A 24571-nucleotide genomic window follows, 5' to 3' on the forward strand; every position below is an offset into this window, starting at 1 on the left:
TAGCGCTCATATCTACTCACTATACTATACTCTCTAAAGGGCTTCTTTTCAGTGCTCTGCAGAGAGTGACTGCTAAACAATTATTGACCGTTTCGGTGAATTAATATCAAACAACCATTCAGTCCGTGTCTCCCCACTCCTCAAATTGCTAATGGTTGCCATCCAATTCTGCATAAATCAGTCAATCAGTGGTATTTTTTGAGTACTTACTGTGTGCAGAACACTATGCTAAGTACAACAGAAATCTACGTCAAACAAACTCCTTACTATTGCCTTCATTCATTGACTCAATCGTATTTATTGAGCGCTTACTTCGTGAAGAGCACTGTACTAAGCGCTTGGGAAGTACAAGTTGGCAACATATAGAGATGGTCCCTACCCTTTAAGGCACACCATCAACTCTCCTCCTTCTACCAGCCCACTGTTGGGTAGGGACTGTCTATATGTTGCCAACTTGTACTACCCAAGCGCTTAGTACAGTGCTCTGCACACAGTAAACGCTCAATAAATACGATTGATTGATTACCCTATTGATCTATCCATCCCGTGCACTTCACTCACCAATCTACTTACTATACCAAGATCACATCTATCCCTCTGTTGACTCCGCATCCACATCTTCCTGCTGTCCCAGAATTCCCGTCCACATCTGAGCCCCCTCCTTCCCCTCCCCACAGCACCTGTATATATAGGTATATATGTTTCTACATATTTATGACTCTATTTTATTTGTACATATTCTATTTGTTTTATTTCGTTAATATGTCTTGTTTTGTTGTCTGTCTCCCCCTTCTAGACTGTGAGCCCGCTGTTGGGTAGGGACCGTCTCTATATGTTGCCAACTTGTCCTTCCCAAGCACTTAGTACAGTGCTCTGCACACAGTAAGCGCTCAATAAATACGATTGAATGAATGAATGAATCATAGCCGACATGCCATCACTTTCCCCTCCTTCAAAACCTTATTAAAATCACACCTCCTCCAAGAGACCATTCCCTAACTAAGCCCTCTTTCCCCTATCATCATCAATCATATTTATTGAGCGCTTACTATGTGCAGAGCACTGTACTAAGCGCTATCCCCTCTTGCGTCACCTAACACTTGTTTCTGTTTCCTTAAGAACCTGATATTTACCTCACTCCTAGCCTCTCAAGACTTCTGTACCTTTCTGTCCCTATCTCTATGACTCCTTTATCCCTAATCTATTTTAACGTCTCCCTCATAGACTGTAATCACTTTGGGGGCAAGGATCACGTCCAGCTATTCTACTGTAATGCACTCTCCCATTGGTACCATGCTTAGTACATTGCTCTGTACAGAATAAGCACTTAATTATAATTATGGTATTTAAGCGCTTACTATGTACCAGGCACCGTACTAAGTACAATATATACCACTGATTGATTATCATGGGCCTTTTAGTATTTAGTCATTGGCCACCGTAGACGATCGTCTCACGAAACAGTCATGAAAGTATTTTTCTCTGTAATTATACTATTGATTGACTAGCAAGCAGGCTATACTCTAACACATTTTATTTTTAGGAAATGAGACACAATGGGGTATGATTCCTGAAATGGCAACCGTCGATCCTTGTATTTTAGGGCAAAGGGGAAGTGGAGGAGGGAGTGTGTTCTCCATCCAGTCACACAAGAGAGAAGCAGCATGGCTCAGTGGAAGGAGCCCAGGCTTGGGAGTCAGAGGTCATGGGTTCTAATCCCGCCTCCGCCACTTGTCAGCTGGGTGACTTTGGGCAAGCCACTTCACTTCTCTGGGCCTAAATTCCCTCATCTGTAAAATAGGGATTACGATGCGGGACAACCTTGATTACTTTGTATCCCCCCTGGTGCTTAGAACAGTGCTTGGCACATAGTAAGTGCTTAACAAATACCAACATTATTATTATTACCTTTCATTTTTTCATAATGTGGATTAATCACCAAAACAGCCATTCCAGTGGCTCAAATTCATTCACACAAAGAGACTTACTAGCAACAAAAAATGTATTTTCAATTCTTTGAACATGTGTTTTTTTGGAATTCCTTTCACTTTTGTTAGCTGCAAACAGTGTGGCTTATTGATCCTTTGTGATGTAGGTATTTTCTGAACGATCTCCGGAGTATACTGATTTGATATATGCTACTTAAATTTCCATAGTGAAAGTGCGTGCCTCTCTTTTGCTCAGAGGTCAGTGGGTTTTATTTTACCCAAGAGTGTGGCAAAATGCTGACTTAGTACAGAGGCTTAGGAAAATTGGCATATTAGAAGGAAAATGGTAAAACAGCAGCGAACGGTCCACCGGGACTCACGTAGAGAAGCAGCATGGCCTATTGGAAAGGGGTCGTAATTCCAGCTCCGTTGTATGTATCTTGTGTCACTTTAGGCAAATCGCTTAACTCCTTCGTGACTCGGTTTCCTCAACTGTAAAATGGAGGTTGAATCTCACACCCTTCTACTTAAACTGGGAGCCCCAGGTAGGTCAGGTATTGTGTCCAACCTGATTATCTTGTATCTACCCGAGTCCTCCCATCTCCGGGTCGCACCTGGAGAGTGTCTAGTACTCCGCCAGTCTCGACTATGAGAAGGAGAGTCAAGCAGAGGTATATCCATTCCATTCCTAGTTTGGGAAGTGGCTAGCAAGTGGAAGGCAATCTGCTACACTGTTGGGTAGGGACTGTCTCTATATGTTGCCAACTTGTACTTCCCAAGCGCTTAGTACAGTGCTCTGCACACAGTAAGCGCTCAATAAATGCGATTGATGATGATGATGATGCTACAAGTCAAAACTCACCCGCGCTGGGCAGTAGCAGCCTGGGAGAGAATCGAGGGAGGAGACTCAAGTTAACTGCACGGAAGTAGGCGGTGGTAAACCACTTCGCGATTTCTTACCAAGAAAAATGGCTACAATACCAAAAAATGGCTCTATGGCTACCCTACCAAAACGATTGCAGATGGAGGTGGGGCGTTCATTCATTCATTCATTCAATCTGTGTGCAGAGCACTGTACTAAGCGCTTGGGAAGTACAAGTTGGCAACATATAGACGCATCCTCTAGACTGTGAGCCCACTGTTGGGTAGGGACTGTCTCTATATGTTGCCAACTTGTACTTCCCAAAGCGCTTAGTACAGTGCTCTGCACACAGTAAGTGCTCAATAAATAAATAAATACGATATGATATAGAGTCGGTCCCTACCCAACAGTGGGAAGAGAGGTGTCCCTGTTGTTGCCGTGGGTTTGAGTTGATTCGACAGCATAAGGCGAGAACGCAGCCCTTAGTACAGTGCTTGGCACATAGTAAGTGCTTAACATTAACATTATTAACTTAGAGAAGCAGCATGGCTCAGTGGAAAGAGCGGGGGCTTTGGAGTCAGAGGTCATGGGTTCAAATCCCGGCACTGCCACTTAGCTGTGTGACTTTGGGCAAGTCACTTCACTTCTCTGGGCCTTAGTTACCTCATCTGTAAAATGGGGATGAAGACTGTGAGCCCCCCGTGGGACAACCTGATCACTATGTAACCTCCCCAGCGCTTAGAACACTGCTTTGCACATAGTGAGTGCTTAATAAATGCCATTATTATTATTATTAACATTATTATTATCATATACAAGTGGGATTGTTCAAGAAATGAAGGCTTTCATGTGTGCAAGATGTAGAGAGAATTATTGGTCTCATATTGAATGTTTTAGCCAGCTCAGATGACCTGGTAAAAGCCCATAAGCCATTAATGTGAAGCTTGAATGAAGGGCTAAAGTAACTGTTTACTTGCCTATTCAGACCCAATTGTAGGGTAATCCATTCATTCTTTCCATAGTATTTATTGAGCGCTTACTATGTGCAGAGCACTATACTAAGCGCTTGGGAAGTACAAGTTGGCAACATATAGAGACGGTCCCTACCCAACAACAGGCTCACAGTGTAGAAGGGGGAGACAGACAACAAAACCAAACATGTGGACAGGTGTCAAGTCATCAGAATAAATAGAAGTAAAGCTAGATGCATGACATTAACAAAATAAACAGAATAGTAAATAGGGTAATGTTTGGGATTGAATAGATGTCAACATGTAAGGTGACTATAGTGATTTAATTGCAATATTTGTTAAGCACTTGCCTTAATTATAATTGAGGTATAAAGCACTTACTATGTGCTAAGCACTGGGATAGAGTCAAGATAATCAGGTCTCACGTGGGACTCGCAATCTAACGGAGAGAGTATGGGTATTGAATAATAATAATAATAATGTTGGCATTTGTTAAACGCTTGCTATGTGCAAAGCACTGTTCTAAGCACTGTGGGGGATACAAAGTGATCAGGTTGTCCCATGTGGGGTTCACAGTCTTAATCCCCATTTTACAGATGAGGTAACTGAGGCTCAGATAAGTTAAGTGACTTGCCCAAGGTCACACAGCAGACATGTGGCGGAGCTGGGATTCGAACCCATGACCTCTGATTCCAAAGCCCGGGCTCTTTCCACTGAGCCACGCTGCTTCTCGCTGTTGAATCTGTTTTTGGGTAGGGACTGTCTCTGTATGTTGCCAAAGTGTACTTTCCCAACGCTTAGTACAATGCTCTGCACATAGTAAGCACTCAATAAGTGATATATGCTACGTAAATTTCCATAATGAAAGTGTGTGCCTCTCTTTTGCTTAGATGTCAGTGGGTTTTATTTTACCCAAGAGTGTGGCAAAATACTGACTTCGTACAGAAGCTTAGGAAAATTGGAATATTAAAAGGAAAATGGTAAAACAACAGCAAATGTTACACTGGGACCCATTGTCCATAACGTTATATTGAGAATCATAAATACGATTGAATGAATGAATGAATCCCCATTTTGCAGATGAGGGAGCCGAGGCACAGAAAGTTGTGATTTTTCCCAAGGTCACAAGTGACGTGTGACAGAGCTGGGATTCGAACCCAAGTCTTCTGATTTCCAGCCCCATCTTCTTTCCACTAGGCCATGCTGCTTGCTTTGGGCCAACCACTATGTGAAATGGAAGAGTTGAATACTTGAAAATTGTTTGACAAGTTTTCTGCCCATAAGGAGCTTACCTATCTACAGGGGAAGACAGCCAGTGTTACTTGTCCTCACCAAGTGCTAAGTACATTGCTCTGCATACAGTAAGCGCTCAATAAATACAAATGAATGAATATTGTATTTTCCCAGTGCTTTGTACAGTGCTCTGCAACAGAAAACACTCAATAAATATGATTGAGGGAATTGAAATATGATTGAATGCAGTGGGATAAATGAAAGGTAATAATCATAATAATAATGGCATTTGTTAAGCGCTTACTCACTCAATCGCATTTATTGAATGCTTACTGTGTGCAGAGCACTGTACTAAGCGCTTGGGAAGTACAAGTTGGCAACATATAGAGACAGTCCCTACCCAACAGTGGGCTCACACTCTAGAAGGGGGAGACAGAGAACAAAATCAAGCATATTAACAAAATAAAATAAATAGAATAGATATGTACAAGTAAAATAAATAAAGAGTAATAAATATGTACAAACATATATATATATATATACATTGCTTACTATGTGCAAAGCACTGTTCTAAGTGCTGGGGGGATACAAGGTGATCAGGTTGTCCCACGGGGGGCTCACAGTCTTAATCCCCATATTACAGATGAGGTAACTGAGGCTTAGAGAAGTTGTGACCTACCCAAGGTCACACAGCAGACATGGTGGAGCCAGGATTAGAACCCATTACCTATGACTCCCAATCCCGTGCTCTTTCCACTGTTCTCTGAGTCATTCATTCAATCGCTTTATTGAGTGCTTACTGTGTGCAGGGCACTGTACTAAGCGCTTGAGAAGTACAAGTTGGCAACATATAGAGACGGTCCCTACCCAACAACGTTGCAGGCTTGTGAGACAGAGAGGCTAGACTGTGTGTCCATTGTTGGGCAGGGACTGTCTCTATATGTTGCTGATTTATACTTCCTAAGCGCTTAGTACAGTGCTCTGCACGCAGTAAATGCTCAATAAATACGATTGAATGAATGAATTGTAACAGTAGCAATAGCCAGGTGTGACCGGAATTTGAAAAGTCTATAGATCAAGCAGTACAAAACATTCCTTATTGACTTAGGTCTTGCAATTTATATAACTTCACATCATCAATCATATTTATTCACAAGAAAATGGTACCTGGTGAGCTTTGACCTGATGATTACCACACAGCATTCCTTCATTCATTCCTTCATTCAGTCAATCGTATTTATTGAGCGCTTACTGTGGGCAGAGCACTGTACTAAGCGCTTGAGAAGTACAAGTTGGCAACGTATAGAGACAGTCTCTACCCAACAGCGGGCTCACAGTCTAGAAGGGGGAGACAGAGAACAAAACAAAACATATTAACAAAATAAAATAAATAGAATAAATATGTACAAACACATATACATATATACATGTGTATATATAAATATAATATATATGTATATTATATATGTACACATATGTGTGTGTTTGTACATATTTATTCTATTTATTTTATTATATACATATATACACATATATGTGTGTGTGTTTGTACATATTTATTCTATTTATTTTATTTTATTAATAAATAAAATAAATATTTTATTATTAATAATAATACATATGTATTAATAATAATACGTATATAATAATACGTACATAATACGTACATAATAATAATACATACGTGCTGTGGAGAGGGGAAGGAGGTAAGGCAGGGGGAATGGGGAGGGGGAGAGGAAGGAGGGGGCTCAGTCTGGAAGGCCTCCTGGAGGAGGTGAGCTCTCAGTAGGGCTTTGAAATGCCACTGAAATGCCCCAACAAGGAGGAAACTTAATTCTCAGAGGCCTGCAAAGATTCTTGAAAAAAATATGGGGAACACCAAAGACAGATGGCAGATTGCTATCTTCAAGAAGAAGAAGGCAAGTTTGCATAGTGGAGACCATGGAACATGTCACTACTCTCCCTCATTGGGAAGAGCCTCCCGGAATCCTTTGGAAAAGTCTAACGAAGACCATGGCCAACTGGCTTAATAGTACGAACAATTTCATACGATAAAGTTGCTCATCAATTTTCAAATAATGGTATGATCAAGGATGAAACTTTACTTCTAGGAACTTTGCACTCGACATCCGTTTCCCTGGAAGAAAACAACTTGCTAGTCTTGATAATTGAATAGCTTATGTAGTCATGGGGAAAAAAAATACTTTTAGTAATAAGGCCCTGGCGCTGCTACCTATGATGCTTTTTAGATATAATTTTTCAAGAATTCTTTATTGCTGTAACATTCACAGGTAGATACATTAGAGAAGTTGAATGTATCAAAAAGTATAAATGCCTCAGTAGTAATAGTGATAGCCAAATTTAAGCCCCTACTATGTGCCAAACAGCGTACTAAATGTAGGGGTACAATCAATCAATCAATCATATTTATTGAGCGCTTACTGTGTGCAGAGCATTGTAGTAAGCACTTGGGAAGTACAAGTTGGCAACATATAGAGACGGTCCCTACCCAACAGTGGGCTCACAGTCTAGAAGGGGGAGACAGAGAACAAAACCAAACATATTAACAAAATAAAATAAATAGAATAGATATGTACAAGTAAAATAAATATGTACAAACATATATACACCAGGTCCCAAATGGGGCCCACAGTCTAAGTAGGAGGGGGAACAGGTATCAAATCCCCATTTTGCTGATGAAGGACTGAAGCACAAAGAGGTTTGCGACTTGCCCTCAAGCCCTCAAGAGCTTAGTACAGTGCTCTGCACACAGTAAGCGCTCAATAAATATGATTGATTGATTGATTGATTGCCCAAGGTCACCGCAACAGACACATGATCTGGGATTAGAACTGAGGTCTTCTCATTCCCAGACCAGTACTCTTCCAGTACACCATGCTATTCTGAATCACTTTTTCCTCCCAAATGCCTTCTGTTTTCCTTGCCTCTCCCTTCTGTGTCATCTGTGCACTTGGATCTGTGACCTTTGGGCATTTTATTCATTCCTTCAATTGCATTTATGGAGCACTTACTGTGTGCGGAGCACTGTACTAAGCACTTGGGAGAGTACGTAACAATGAACGGACACATTCCCTGCCCACAGTGAGCTTACATTCTAGGAGTGGGGGGGATATTTGCTCCAACTCCAAGGCAATTATGTACATATCTTTAAATATTATAAATTACTTATTTGTATTTATACCTGTTTTTCCCCCCTCTAGAGTCTAAGCTCATTATGAGCGTGGAACATGTCTGCTAATTTTGTTGCATTGTACCCTCCCAAGGGTTTAGGCCAGTGCTCTGCCCATAGTAAGTGCTTTTCTAGACTGTGAGCCCACTGTTGGGTAGGGACCGGCTCTATATGTTGCCAACTTGTACTTCCCAAGCGCTTAGTACAGTGCTCTGCACACAGTAAGCGCTCAATAAATACGATTGAATGAATGAATGAATAAATACCATTTATTGATCGATTGCCAGGAAGGCATGACATGATGATTGGCCAAGTTATATGTGACAAATGGTCCGTTGGATGTCGTACTCTCCAATGCGAAGTGGATAGCTGTGTATATAGCTATAATTCTATTTATTCTGATGGTATTGACACATGTTTACTTGCTTTGTTGTCTGTCTCCCCCTTTCAGACTGTGAGCCCATTGTTGGGTAAGGACCGTCTCCATATGTTGCTGATTTGTACTTCCCAAGCGCTTAGTATAGTGCTCTGCACACAGTAAGCGCTCAATAAATATGATTGAATGAATGAATCTTCCCAAAGGTACCCGAGGGAATCGTGTGGTATCACAAGAAACGTTGATTAGCCGAAGCCATTAGATTGTCTGTGAAAGGGATATCCATTTGCTTCCAGATGTCTAGGAGTTTCAAAAGTGTCGTGCTTATGAGAGGAGAGTGGGTATTTAATTCCAAGTTCAATTCTAGCCACTTTGCTGCCTTTTTGAAATGGTAATGTAGCCCTATCAATTGCTTCTCTAGCTGTTCTTGGTGAAGAGCCAGGGTATAATTATTTAGTATTTCAGCATTTAAATGAGACATATTGATATACTATCTGCAGAGTGTGACATTTTGTAATAGACATAATCTTATTTCAATGACAAAATCAATCCGCCTTTAGAAAATTAAAAGTAATGTTCAATTGAACGTAGCGTATATTTTGGTTTAGATTCTGCCCTTTATTTATCGGATGCCAATTTACCGTGCAATTTGAGAAGGACAGTGATTACATTTAATAATAAAACCCCAGAACTTCTAAGTGAAGAGATGTAATGGCAAATAAAAAGTCAAAGCACCTCATCAATCAGTTTTAATTTTTTAGCTGTAGGAATGTGTTTGGGATGAGCAGTAGATAGACAAGGATGATATCGTGGCTTGTGAAGCCTGCTTTTTAGTCCTGTGATCACAGGTACTTCTTCAGTTTTCAAATCCCCAGACTCCAAGAATTAATTCCAGCCAGATCTGTAGTGGACAGAGGGGGATGGCGGGTAATGAAAATAATCCCCATTTTGTGTCACTTTTAAACTTTCATGTCTAGAAAATTCAGCAAATGTCTGCAACTCTTCCCGTTCGAACCCAATCATTTTCAAAACAAGAAGGAAATCTGCACCGAAACCAAGGAAAGGGAAACATATTTGAAACTGGTAAATAAATCCAATCTTACAGATTGAAAATCTACATTAGTTACTCTTCCTAAAAGATTGTCTTCTGTAGGAAGCAGCATGATGTAGGGAAGAGAGCTCTGGATTTGGAGTTAGGAGACCTAAATTCTAATCCTAGTTCTGCCACTGGGCTGCTGTGTGACCTTGGTCAAGTCACCAACCTCTCTAGGTCTGTTTGCTCATCCATATAGTCGGGGAGAGATGAAGGTTTGCACTACATTTTAGACTGTTCAACCTGTCTGGGACACAGATGCTGTTGAATTTGATTTTCTGGTTTCTACCCCAGTGCTAAACACAAGAGTAAGTGCTTATTCAATAATAATGGTATTTATTAAGTGCTTACTATGTGCAAAGCACTGTTCTAAGCACTGGGGAGGTTAAAAGGTCATCAGGTTGTCCCATGTAGGGCCTACAGTCTTAATCCCCATTTTACAGATTAGGGAACTGAGGCCCAGAAAAGTTAAGTGACTTGCCCAAAGTCACACAGCTGACAAGTGGCGGAGCTGGGATTTGAACCCATGACCTCTGATTCCAAAGCCCGTGCTCTTTCCACTGAGCCACGCTGCTTCTCTAAATGCCACCAAAATGCCACCATTAATTAAATGCCACCAAAAACATATATATATATATATATTTCAGGAAGTGATAGTTTTGACATAATTTACCCCTTTCCCTCCTCCCTGCCTTGCTTCTTCAACAAACCAAATCTTTTTCCTTTTGAGAAGCAGTGTGGTGTGGTGGAAAGAACATGGGCCTGGAACCCAGAATGACCTGAGTTCTAATTCCAGCTCCACCGCTTGTCTGCTCTGTGACCTTGGGCAAATCATTTCCCTTCTCTGTGCCTCAGTTACCTCAACTGTAAAATGGGGATTGAGATTGGAGCCCCAGGTGGCACAGGGACCGTGCCCAACCTGATTAACTTGTATTCATTCAATTGTATATATTGAGCGCTTACTGTGTGCAGAGCACTGTACTAAGTGCTTGGGAAGAACAGTATCTAACCCAGTGCTTAGTACAGTGCCTGGCACATAGTAAGTGCTTAGCAGATACCATTAAAAAAAGGCCTGGGGTTCAGGAGATCTGGGTTCTACTCCCAGCTTGGCTACTTGCCTGCTGTGTGACCTTGGGCTAGTCACTTAATTTCTCGCTGCCTCAATCAATCAGTCAATCAATTGTATTTGAGTGCTTACTGTGTGCAGAGCACTGTACTAAGCGCTTGGGAAGTACAAATTGGCAACACATAGAGACAGTCCCTACCCAACAGTGGGCTCACAGCCTCAGTTTCTCATCTGTAAAATAGGGTTCAAAATCTGTTCTTTCCCTTCAGACTGTGAGTCCTTTGTGGGAAAGAGACTGTCTCTGTTTGCATATATTGTACCCCAAGAGGTTAGTACAGTCCTTGGCAAAAAGTAAGTGCTCAAGAAATGCCAGATGACAATCATTTATTCCTCAACTAAACACGGAGCCCCCTGACCCCTGTATATCCTCCGACGGCCCAGGTGGCCTCCTCCCTCCACCAGATATCACTGAACCTCTTCCCCATCACCGATCGTGCCTTCTCTCTGGCTTCACATTCCTCCCCCGACCACCTTCTACTTAAAGCCATACCTATCTTCCAGTTTCTCTGATTATCCCATCCCTATCCCTTAGCCTTCAGGGACATCTAGCTAAATATCTTGGTGTTGACTGACAAAGAGCGTTCTATAACCAGCATTCAAATTCATGAACACGGGTCCGACAGATGAGACCCGCTCAGTGGCTCGTATTTTTTCCCCATGTATAATATCCGACATGTTCCCAAGGCCCAATTTGAGGTGGCTTATCACTCCAGAATGGGTTTTGTTGAGTGTGACTCCTACCCGCTTGCTTAAGGGCACGTAATTCCCCTTGGGGTTGAGAAAGCTAAATACGGTGCCATTCTGCAGCAGGACCAAAAGGGCAGTGGCGGCCAAATGGCTTTGGTCTGATGGCAGTGGTCCATAGAGGGACTTTCACAGGTGCTCCGAGCCAAGAACTGCATTCTTGGCAAACTCATTGGGTACATTTATTTAATCAGGCAGTGAAATGTCCTTTCAGCTGCTGTGGCAGTGGTGAAGCATAGATTTGGTGCCTTGGGGAAGTAATTAGCCCAACAGGAAATCAACTTTATTGTGGCAGGTGGTGAAAGACCATAATGGAGGAGAAAAGAAAGGGTTTATGTGGCCTGACAGGAACAGGAGGCTCATTTATTCATTCATTCAATCATATTTATTAATAGTAAGAATAGTGATAGCATTTATTAAGCGCTTACTATGTGCCAAGCACTGTTTTAAGCACTGGGGAGGTTAACACGATGATCAGGTTGTCCCATGGGGGGCTCACAGTCTTCATCCCCATTTTACAGATGAGGCAACTGAGGCGCAGAGAAGTGAAGTGACTTGCTTACTGTGTGCAGGGCACTGTACTAAGCGCTTGGGAAGTACAAGTTGGCAACATGTAGAGACGGTCCCTACCCAACAACGGGCTCACAGTCTAGAAGGGGGGGCTTTCCCATTGCAGTTGAAGTTTGGTATAATCAGTCAATCAATCAATGGTATTTATTGTGCATTTACTGTGTGCACTGGTGTAGAGCAATCAATCAATCAATCATATTGAGCGCTTACTATGTGCAGAGCACTGTACTAAGCGCTTGGGAAGTACAAATTGGCAACATATAGAGACAGTCCCTACCCAACATTGGGCTCACAGTCTAAAAGGGGGAGACAGAGAACAAAACCAAACATACTAACAAAATAAAATAAATAGAATAGATATGTACAAGTAAAATAAATAAATAGAGTAATAAATATGTACAAACATATATACATATATACAGGTACTGTGGGGAAGGGAAGGAGGTAAGATGGGGGGATGGAGAGGGGGGAGAGGAAGGAAGGGGCTCAGTCTGGGAAGCACTGTACTAAACACTTGGGAGAGTACAAGGGAAATTAGTACACGTGATCTGGCCCTTTCAAGGAGCTGAGGATCTGGAGAGGGGAGAAATTTTAAGTCAATGACAAGTTAGGAGGAAGAAATAAAGTATATAAAATATGGGCTTAAGTAAATGATAATGATGGTGTTTAAGTGCTTACTATGTGCCACGCACTGTTCTAAGTCTTATTATAGGGTACTCTCCCAAACATTTAGTACAGTGTTTTGCACACAGTACGTACTCAATCAATACTATCGAATGAATCAGCATTCTGACCCAACAGTGCTTTTAGTTTTAGGCATTGCCTAAAGATTAAAGAAAGATTAAAGTAAGATAAAGAATCTTACTGTTGGCTTGAAGGCACTCAATCAGCTCGCCCTCTCTTACCTCACCTTGACGATTTCCTCCCACAATTCAGCCTGCACATTTTGTTCCTGAAATGCAAACCTACTCACCGTACCTTGAACTTGCCTTAAGATAAAATATGTCTTTTATGTATTTCACTGCCAGTCCCTTGACCAAGATCTCCCTCTGTTCTGGAATTCCCTCCACTTTTATATCCACCAGACTACCATTCCCTCCATCTTCAAAGCCTTATTCAAATGGCATCTCTTCAAGAAACCGTTACCGTCTTAGCTCTTATTCCCCCTACTTTCTCTTCCTCCTGTATCACCTAAACACTTAGAGCTGAACCCCTTAAGCACTTGATATTCACCCCACCCTCAGCCCCACAGAAGTTATGTACCTATCCACAATTTATTTAAATGTCTGGCTCTCCCTGTAGACTGTAAGCTCCTTGCAAGAGGGGAACATGCCTGTCGAATTTACTTGGCTGTACTTTCCCAAGTACTTAGTACAGTGCTCTGTTCACAGTAAGTGCTCGATAAATATGATTGATTGGAATGTGCAGCATGCAATTTTGAAATAATGAAGCGTTTGGTGCAGTCAGAAGGAAAAAGTAAATCGTTTGGAGACAATGCAGCATCAAGAAACAGTTCCCAGTTTGCACAAACGGTTAAGAAGTTGAACAGTGGCTGAGGATGGGGATTCTTGCCCTTATTAATAGTTAAAAAAGCAAGTGATGGGCTAATTATCTTGACGTTTTCATTCTGTAATTTCAAATTAATTTTAAAAGTTTGGAGTTGGAGTAACAACTGCTAGTGGGAAGAAATAAAGCATATTGGTGTTATGAAAAGTCGAGAAATATTGGCACATTCACAAGCTGAGAAGCAGCATGGCCTAATGGATAGAGCACAGGCCTGGGAGTTAGAAGGATCTGGGTTCAAATTCCGGAACTGCCACTTTTCTGCTATGCGCCTGTTACCTCACTTGAGAAATGGGAATGAGACTGTGAACCCCATGTGGAACATGAACTGTATTCAACCTGATAAGGTTGTATCAACTCCAGTGCTTAGTACAGTGCCTGGCACAGAATAAGCACTTAACGTATGCCATTGAAAAAAAAGAATATGTTTCTCCGGTAAGAAATGCCACCATTTACTACGGACTGATTGGCAGCTGCCCCAGTGTGTCTTCGTGAGAAAATTGTAAGTCCCTTTGAGTTCAAAGTGCTGGGGTAGATATAAGTTAATCACGTTTGACTCAGTCCCTGTCCCAAATGGGGCTCACAATCTGAGGAAGAGAAGGAGCATGGCTTAATGGAGAGTGCAGGGTTTTGGAATCAGAGGATGTGGGTTCTAATCTGCTGTGTGACCTTGGGCAAGCCACTTAACTTCTCTGTGCCTCAGTTCCCTCATCTGTAAAATGGGGATGAAGACTGTGAACCCCACGTGGGACAACCTGATAACCTTGTATCTACCCCAGCGTTTAGAACGGTGCTTGGCCCATAGTATGTGCTTAACAAATACCATAATTATTAAGTGCTTAGTACAGTGCTCTGCACACAGTAAGCATTCAATTAGAGAAGCAGTGTGGCTTAGTGACAAAAGCCCGGGCTTGGGAGCCAGAAGACATAGGTTCTCATCCTAGCTCTCCACTCGTCTTTGTGACCTTGGACAAGCCGCTTCACTTCTCTGAGCCTCAGTCACCTCCTCTGTCAAATGGGGTTAAGACTGGGAGCCCCAGGTGCAACAACCTGATTACCTTGTATCTACCCCAGTGCTTAGAACAGTGCTTGGAACATAGTAAGCGCTTAACAAATACCATCATTATTATTAATAATGAATACGTATATTATAATATAATAATACACATTATTATATATTATAATAATAATAATTAATAATGAATGAATAGGATTTAATCCCTATTGTGCAGTTGAGAAAACTGAGGCATAGATGATTTAAGTGACTTGCCCAAGGTCAGTCAGCAAACAACTCGGTGGATCTGGGCTTAAAACCCAGGTCCTAGGACTCTCAGGCCTGCACTCTTTCCACGAGGCCGGATTGCTTCTCGTCATCACCCTTTTTCCCTTTCTGCGTTAGTTCACAGTCTTCAGCAATTCCTCTTTGAAATTTCCAGCCTGGGTGGTGTTTCGTGTAAATTTGGGATCAAGATGCCTGCTCCAGTTGGGGTGAGATACTCCATCCGCATATTCTTGTCTTTCGAATATTTGATCATTTTGGGTTGATACTATTTTGAAAGCCAGAGCAAAACATTTGATTCTGAGCCCCTAATCCTTCTCCCTCCTATGAATCTGGGTAGATTTTTTTCGAACATGCTACAGAAAATCGGTAAACCCCCGCACACGGTATACATCCCACACACTCTTGAGTCCTTCGGTAGCGTTGAATGGATGTCCACAGAGTAGGAGTGGATATTTTTAACTGCCTCCAGCTGTGAGCTAATTTTCAATAAGAGCTTGGAAAAAAAGCTGATCCTTCCTCACAAGAAAAACAGTCTGCTGGTGCCGTGGACAACCCGAGAGAGTACGAAGGATGGAAAACATTTTTAGGATCTTAGAATCATTGTGCTAGGAGGCAGAGTGGTCTAATGGATAGAGCAAGGGCGTGAGGAGACAAGATTTTGAGTCCCAGCTCCACCACTTCAATCAAAGGTATTATTCAGAGCTTGCTACATCAAGGGAGGAGTGAAGTGTCTGGGCTGCGTTGCAGTAGCACATGAGCAAAGTGAGGAAAGAAGAGGAGTTGAATGGCCTTGGGCTAGCCACTTAACTTTCTGTGTCTCAATTTCCTTGTCTGTGAAATGGGAATAAAATACCTGTCCTCCCTTCACCTTAGACTGCGAGCCCTGAGACAGGCAGGTATTTTTTCTGAACTGTTTATCTTGATCAGCTCCAGTGCTTAGTACAGTGCTTGGCTCGGAGGAAGGGTGTAATTTGTTCTCCTTTATTATTTCAAAGAAATTGGGTGTGGTTTGTTATGGATTCCATAAGGAAAATGCCAGGAACAGGGTTTAAATGTCGTGAACGAATAGGCAAGCAAAATGGCTGGACAGTCTTAGGTGGCCAAAGTACTCTTCCATTGGCATCTCTTTGGCCTTATTGATTTTTAAGCTCGTTATGGGCTGGGAATCAATCAATCAATCGTATTTATTGAGCGCTTACTATGTGCAGAGCACTGTACTAAGCGCTTGGGAAGTACAAATTGGCAACACATAGAGACAGTCCCTACCCAACAGTGGGCTCACAGTCTAAAAGGGGGAGACAGAAAACAGAACCAAACATACCAACAAAATAAAATAAATAGGATAGAAATGTACAAGTAAAATAAATAAATAATGTGTAGAATGTGTCTGTTAATTGTACTCTCCCAAGTGCTTAGTAATAATTATAATAATTGGCATTTGTTAAGTGCTTACAATGTGCAAAGCACTGTTCTAAGCGCTGGGGAGGATACAGGGTGATCAGGCTGTCCCATGTGGGGCTTACAGTCTTAATCCCCATTTTACAGATTAGGTAACTGAGGCCCAGAGAAGTTAAGTGACTTGCCCAAGATCAATCAATCAATCGTATTTATTGAGCGCTTACTATGTGCAGAGCACTGTACTAAGCACTTGGGAAGTACAAATTGGCAACATATAGAGACAGTCCCTACCCAACAGTGGGCTCACAGTCACACAGCAGACAAGTGGTAGAGTCGGGATTCGAACCCATGACCTCTGACTCCAAAGCCTGTGCTCTTTCCACTGAGCCACGCTGCTTCTCTGCACACACTAAGTGCTCAATAAATACAGTTGAATGAATGGAACTGAACTTTTTTGTGATTCAATGCAGAATGAGTGGATCCAAGAGAATGTGGAATTTGAATGTCTGCAGGTGAGGGATAAGGTGTAATCTCAGTGGTTAGCTCCCCGGAGGCACGGATTTTATCTTCTTACTCTATGCTTAGTATAGTGTTCTGCACAAAGTGAGCACTCCAGAAATACCATTGATTTCTTGGTCTCTTGTGGTCTCTCCTGGGAAGTCGTTCTCGATGAGATATTTGGAATTGTCCAAAGCTCAGTGCAATGTTTTTTTATATGAGATTCAAAGCACTTACTATGTGCCAGTCACTGTACTAAACTCTGTAGTAGATACATGGGGGTCACAGTCTTAATCCCATTTTACAGAGGAGGTAACTGAGGCACAGAGAAGTGAAGTGACTTTCCCAAGATCACCCAGCAGACAAGAGGTGGAGCCAAGATTAGAAGCCAGGTCCTTTTGATTCCCAGGCCCACGCTCAATCCACTAGGCCATGCTGCTTCTCATCTTGAGGAGAGACGTGCCCCTCAGGTAGGCTACTGATTGCAAGGGAGATTTTTCTTCCAGTCTGAGTATAGACATAAAGGGAAGAAAACCTACTTCAGTTATATTCGCCAAAATAGGAATATCAGATATTTTATCATAAGTGTGACAGAAAGCATAGGATAATAATAATGATGATGGCATTTGTGAAGCGCTTACTATGTGTGAAGCACTATTCTAAGCGCTGGGGGGATACAAGGTGATCAGGTTGTCCCACGAGGGGCTCACAGTCTTAATCCCCATTTTGCAGATGACGTAACTGAGGCCCAGAGAATTTAAGTGACTTGCCCAAAGTCACACAGCTAACAATTGGCGGAGCTGGGATTTGAACCCATGACCTCTGACTCCGAAGCCCGTGCTCTTTCCACTGAGCCACGCTGCTTCTCTATCAATCTAGAGAGTGAACCAGTGGTAATTTTTGAGTGTTTGCTGGGTAAAAATCACTGTACTAAGCACTTGGGAGAGTACAGCAGAAAATAGTAATTGTGGTATTTGTACTGTACTTAAGCGCTGGGGTAGATAAAACATAATAAGTTCCCATGTGGGGCTCCCAATCTTAATAAGAGGGAAAACAGGCACTGAATTCCTGTTTTGCAGATGAGGGAAATGAGTTAAGGGACTTGCCTAAGGTCACACAGCAGGTAAATGGTGGATCTGGGATTAGAACCCAGGTCCCCTGACGCCTAGGCTCTTTCCATTAAGTCAAGATACTTCATGCTGTACTAATTATGATGATGATGATGATGGCATTTATTAAGCGCTTACTATGTGCAAAGCACTGTTCTAAGCGCTGGGGGGATACAAGGTGATCAGGTTGTCCCGCGGGGGGCTCACAATCTTAATTCCCATTTTACAGATGAGGAAACTGAGGCACAGAGAAGTTAAGTGACTTGCCCAAAGTCACACAGCTGGTAAGTGGCAGAGCGGGGATTCGAACCCATGACCATTTGTACTAGACCATTTTGTACTAGGGAATAGTGCAAAAGACAAATAAATGAATCCATTTCAAATGCTTAGATCCATATGTGAATGCTGAGGTGGCTGATCAAATGGCCCGATTATGAAAATGGGATTAAGCAGGGGAAGGCTTCCCTTAGGAAGTGACTTTTAGATTTACGGTGAGGGGAATCTCAGAGATTTGGCAAAACCGATGGCTTGCAATGTAGATTTATTAAAGAATCAACAGGCACTTCTGCAAGTGGTATCCATTTATGGATAGCAGGGCACAGGTCCTGGAAGTTTAGAGCAGAGAAGATGTTGTGTTTGCCATTTTGACAGATCAGCAAGAAGATTCAAGGGACTGCAGGCCATCACCTGAACATGAGGAATCACGCAGGATTTAGAACAAATTGTCAGTCCGAAATCCCTAGGAAGAGAAATTGAACTAGGAAGGGACAGCTGTGCCTCAAATCTACTCTCCTCCTATGAGTTTCTCCATTATTCTGGTGAGTTAGAAACTCTAAGTACTTTAAATGATACAAAATATCCCTTTTATATATTTTAAGTGGGATATATTCTAATTTGTTTACTATGAACATGATTCAGCTTGATGAAATATCTTTTTTCTATTGTTTCGCCCTCTCTAAAAATTGGGATTAAATACTCTCCCCAGTTTTGGTCTCCTGTAACATTTTTGCTAATTAAGCTCATTAATGAAAAGTGCGTGTTTTTATCATCATCAATCGTATTTATTGAGCGCTTACTATGTGCAGAGCACTGTACTAAGCGCTTGGGAAGTACAAATTAGCAACATATAGAGACAGTCCCTACCCAACAGTGGGCTCACAGTCTAAAAGGGGGAGACAGAGAACAAAACCAAACATACTAACAAAATAAAATAAATAGAATAGATATGCACAAGTAAAATAAATAAATGAATAAAGAGTAATAAATGTGTGTTTTTAGATGTCCAAGTAACAAGATAAGAACTTGGGCGAAAGAGGATTTCCTGTAACACCTCCAGAAAACAGTTTTTATGATAATTTTCTGTATGAAATAGTTGGGGCATAATAAGGATGCAAAGAAGTTGAACTCCATCAGGGGTAGATCAAGTTCTGAAATTTTCTGTTAAAAAGCTTGGCACTGGAAACCAGGAGCTTAATTTGAATTCCAAAGTTCTGCTAGAGTGAATTATTTACTTAGGCCAGTGAGCCTTGGGTCTGACAAATGAGCAAATGGTGTGAGTCCTGTGTATCCACGTTCACACATAGCCTTCACTCCAGAAAAGAAATAGGAGTTAATTAGTCTTTGGGTTTTGGTGCTATTGCCTGAAGGCCCTTATTTGCAATAGAATGACAATGAGAAATACACTATTATTCCTTAAAAAGATGTCTTGGAATAGGGCTCCCAAAGGATATTTGGGAGAAATCAGAATCACCACATCATGATTCAATCAATCGGTGGTATTTCTTGGGTGCCTGTGGAGGGTTAGGAGTGTATGAGTGCTTGGAGAGTACACCACTAGCAAAAACACATCTTCTTTCCCTTCGAGAAGCTCACAGTCCAACTGGGGAAAGCAGACAGAAGAAAGGTATTTTCAATAATAGAGGTAGGGGAACACAGTAGCTGGAAATGGTACAGAGATATCAGGAAGAAAAAGATGAATAACTAAACCAGTGGTATTTATTGAGTATTCCAGACTGAGCCCCTTCCTTCCTCCCCACCTCCTCCCCACCCCGTCCCCCTCTCCATCCCCCCATCTTACCTCCTTCCCTTCCCCACAGCACCTGTATATATGTTTGTACATATTTTTTACTCTATTTATTTATTTATTTTATTTGTACATATCTATTCTATTTATTTTATTTTGTTAGTATGTTTGGTTTTGTTCTCCGTCTCCCCCTTTTAGACTGTGAGCCCACTGTTGGGTAGGGACTGTATCTATATGTTGCCAATTTGTACTTCCCAAGCGCTTAGTACAGTGCTCTGCACATAGTAAGCGCTCAATAAATACGATTGATGATGATGATGATTCCAGATACTAGGTAATCACGGAGGACTCATACTCATTTGAAAAATGAATAAATAAATGGTATTGAGGATTTGCTGTGTGCAGAGCTCTGAACTAAGCACTTGGAAGAGGACAATACAACTATGACTACAGATATAATGATAATTATGGTATGCGTTAAGCGTTTACTATGTGTCAAGCATTGTACTAAGCGCTGGAGTGGATACTGTGAGCCCGCTGTTGGGTAGGGACCACCTCTATATGTTGCCAACTTGTACTTCCCAAGCGCTTAGTACAGTGCTCTGCACACAGTAAGCGCTCAATAAATACGATTGAATGAATGAATGAATGAATGCATACAAGAAAGTGTGGTTGGACACAGGCTCTGTCCCAAATGGGGATCACAGTCTTAATCCCCATTTTACAGATGAGGTAGCTGAGAAGCAGAGAAGTTAAGTGACTTGCCCAAGGCCACACAGCAGGAAAGTGGTAGAGCCAGGATTAGAACCCTTGACCTTCTGACTCCTGGGCCTGTGCTCTATCCAATATGCTGTGCTGCTTCTATATATTTGTTAAAAATGTAATAAAAACTGTAAAAAAAAAAAAAAGAAAAAAATCACAAATGTGCATAAATATATGATCATTAAATACATAAAGAACATGCCAAATACTGTTCTAGAAACTGATCAAATACACTGAATTAAGGGAAGCAATGTGGCTTAACAGATAGACCATGGGCTTTGGAGTCACAAGGACCTGCATTCTAACCCCAGCTCTGCCACTTGTCTGTCATGTGACCTTGGGCAAGTCATTTCACATCTCTGGTCCTCAGTTTCCTCATCTGTAAAATGGGGATTAAGACTGTGAGCCCTATGTGAGACAAGGACGGTATCTAACCCGATTAGTCTTGTATCTCCCCCAGTGCTTAGAACAGTGCTTGACATAGAGTAAGCTCTTAATAAATACTATTATTATTATTTATCATCTTCAGTGATAGGTGCTCTCCTGGAATTATTATATTCCCAACACAAGTTTGCAGTCCAGGTAAGACATTCATTCAACCACCCTACCTCCTTCCACTCCCCACAGCACCTGTATATATGTTTGTACAGATTTATTACTCTATTTTACTTGTACATATTTACTATTCTATTTATTTTGTTAATGATGTGCATCTAGCTTTATTTCTATTTATTCTGATGACTTGACACCTGTCCACATGTTTTGTTTTGTTGTCTGTCTCCCCGTTCCAGACTGTGAGCCCATTGTTGGGTAGGGACAGTCTCTATATGTTGCCAACTTGTACCTCCCAAGCGCTTAGTACAGTGCACTGCACACAGGAAGCCCTCAGTAAATATCGTTGAATGAATGACTGTACCAAATTCTTTATTATTATTATTATTATTATTATTCTACAGCTCAGGCAGTATGTAATGCATGATGGCATTTTCACCTTTTTTATTTCCCTTATGTCATCACCCCAAGTTGTGTCTCTGGAATATTTATAAGCGTGAATCCTGTATTGGTTTTTGTTTTTTTTTTAGTCCATTGCGGTGGTGGTATACCTGTATATATATATATATGTTTGTACATATTTATTACTCTATGTATTTTACTTGTACATATCTATTCTATTTATTTTATTTTGTTAATGTATTTGGTTTTGTTCTCTGTCTCCCCCTACTAGACAGTGAGCCCACTGTTGGGTAGGGACCGTCTCTATATGTTGCCAACTTGTACTTCCCAAGCGCTTAGTACAGTGCTCTGCACATAGTAAGCGCTCAATAAATACGATTGATTGATTGACTGTATATTTTATGTTGCAATTAACATAAATTGGTTGGCTCTCCTCAGGAGTCTCAGGATATACAGGCAATAACCAGCTCCAGAAAGTAGAGAATGAGTATTTGACCAAAGCGGCGTCTTGGCCTTGTTACTGATCGGTGCTGTGACTGGCCCTGGATAAGATCCTTCCCTTCTGATGGGGGAAAAAGGAGAATTTTTGAGTCCCTTCACCACAGAATACAATAGGCTTTCCCAGACTAAGCCCCACTTTTCCTCAGCTCCCCCTCCCTCCTGCGTCACAACAACTCGCTCCCTTTGCTCTTCCCCCCAACACACACCCCACAGCACTTGCGTGTGCGTGTGTGTGTGTATTCTATTTTTATTGGTGCTTGTTTACTTGTATTGATGTCTGTCTCCCCCCTGTCTGGAGTCTGAGCCCTTTGTGGGCAGGGATTGTCTCACTTCATTGCTGTATTTTATTTTCCAAGTGCTTAGGACAGTGTTCTGCACCAGTAAGCACTCAATAAATGCGATTGAACGAATGAATGAATGAATTTGGGTGGAAAGAGCTGGCGGCCTGGGAATCGTAGGACCTCAGTTCTACTTCTGGCTCCTCCACTTGGCTGTTGTGTGACCTTGGCTAAGTTACTTCTGTGCTTCATTTTCCTCATCTACAAAGTGGGAATCCAATACCTATTCTCCCTTCCACTCAGATTTTAAGTGTATGCAGGGCAGGGACTGTTGTCCATCCTGATTATCTACCACAGTGCTTGACACACAGTGAGCACTAAACAAATACTACACTTATTAGTTTTCTTGGAGGAAAGTTCTCACTGATGCAAGTTCTTTTTATCGCCATCGTTCCCTACTTACATTGCTTGTAGAAAACATTCTTTTAGGGGGGAACTGTTTTGATAACCGGCCAGCCAGGCAGTGGGCAATTTTATTTGATTATGAGGTGGCTGTCTTAGCTTCCTTGCTGTGCGATCTGAACTTGAAAGCCCAGTTGTTCTCTATGCTTGAAATGGTGAAATAACATCGTATGCTTGAGTGAATATTCCCCCATTTGGGAAGAGAAGTTTTTATTTTCTGTGAGTTTTGCTGAATTTATATTTCCTTTTGTGTGCAACAGCATATTGTGGATTTAAATTGTGTTAGCAGAAGATAATGGGCTGGTACATGCAATTTGAGGAAAATGTAAATATTCTGTTTTCCAACAGAAGAACATTTTATCCCTCTTCTAACAAATATAGGTGAGAACAGAATTTCTTATTTGTCAATGAAGAAAAATATTTTGGCTGGTTCCCTGCTGGTTTTCAAGATGCAGGCTTGGAGCTGCAAGGATTTGATTTAATCACTTTCGTCTGCCTTAATTTAGTTTGATTGCCTGTGTCAACTCTGTCCCATACTGATTTCATGATACAACTTATAACAGTGATGGGACTGGAGATGAGATTTTTCTAGTGAACGCAATACTAATTCAAATGGATCTGTCTCTCAGTGGGGCCGAGGGCATCTTACGTGGTTTTATCTGCCCACCCCGAGGTTGGGAAAGTCATTTGCCTATTTTGGACAACCAGGCAAATGTGACTCCACTTGAGTTTTGCCAGGAATGCAGTGTGCCTAAAGTCGTCCTGTGGTTGTTCACTTGTGTCTCAGATTTCTCCCTCTCAGAGAATCTGAGGCACTCTTCCCCATCTCTTGGCTCCAAAGGCATCATGTTCCAACACAGACATATGGTGGTTTGATATGAGGTAAAGAAACAGTGAAACTCCACGCAGAAATAATACTTGAGCTGCAGGCAAATAGGAGAAATAGCTAAAGAATCAGTATATAAAGCTAACCAGAGTCTCTTGAGCACTGAATTTTTTTAGATTTATTCATTCAATCATATTGAGCACTTACTCTGGGCAGAGCACTGTACTAAGCGCTTGATAGGGTTTAATAGCGCTTGATTTACGACAGGGTTTGGTTGCACTAGTCAGAGTTGTCTGCATTCCTTGCTAACACAGCACTCTGTAGGAGAGTGCTCATTCAACTGCAGCCCTCTTTATAATTTTCAATCCAAACCACGTCCATCAGAGTCCAAGAAAATGCCACGATTCATTGTCACTGAGCGATTCTGACAATTTGTTGGCAGAATAAACTTGTAGGCCAAACACTGACTAGATGTAGAGGCTGTTTGTGTGAAATTTTCGCTGGTGTTAATGATTTTCATCTTTTTCCAGGGGAAAAACAGGACTGCTGAGTTCAGGGTTGTCAATCTGGCCCATTTTTAATGCATTCTGTTTGAAAACCAAACCATGTGGATTCCACTAAAAAGAAAGACTCGGTTCCTGAAGCTGGAATCCTTCTCCTTTATTCATAGCCTAGAAGATCCCTCTCTCTTGAGCTCAGTTTTACCTGTATGAAAAACTAGGAACTGAAGTAAAGAACAAATTCCTTTAGATTTATATTTCTTTGCTCTGAGCTCTGCACCCGTACCAAGTGGTCCCTTATTGACAGAGCCCTGGGTTGCCT

At 41.6% G+C, this 24571-nt stretch overlaps 1 non-coding gene across 1 annotated transcript; it reads left to right on the top strand.

Moving 5' to 3' along the window:
* Positions 1–2524: 2524 nt before the first annotated feature.
* Positions 2525–2662, top strand: LOC119939781. The gene has a single exon (XR_005454744.1). It is a non-coding gene; the product is annotated as a small nucleolar RNA SNORA7 (small nucleolar RNA).
* The last annotated feature ends 21909 nt before the right edge of the window (positions 2663–24571 follow it).

This window comes from Tachyglossus aculeatus, chromosome 17 (genome assembly GCF_015852505.1).
Source record: "Tachyglossus aculeatus isolate mTacAcu1 chromosome 17, mTacAcu1.pri, whole genome shotgun sequence".
Classification (NCBI taxonomy): domain Eukaryota; kingdom Metazoa; phylum Chordata; class Mammalia; order Monotremata; family Tachyglossidae; genus Tachyglossus; species Tachyglossus aculeatus.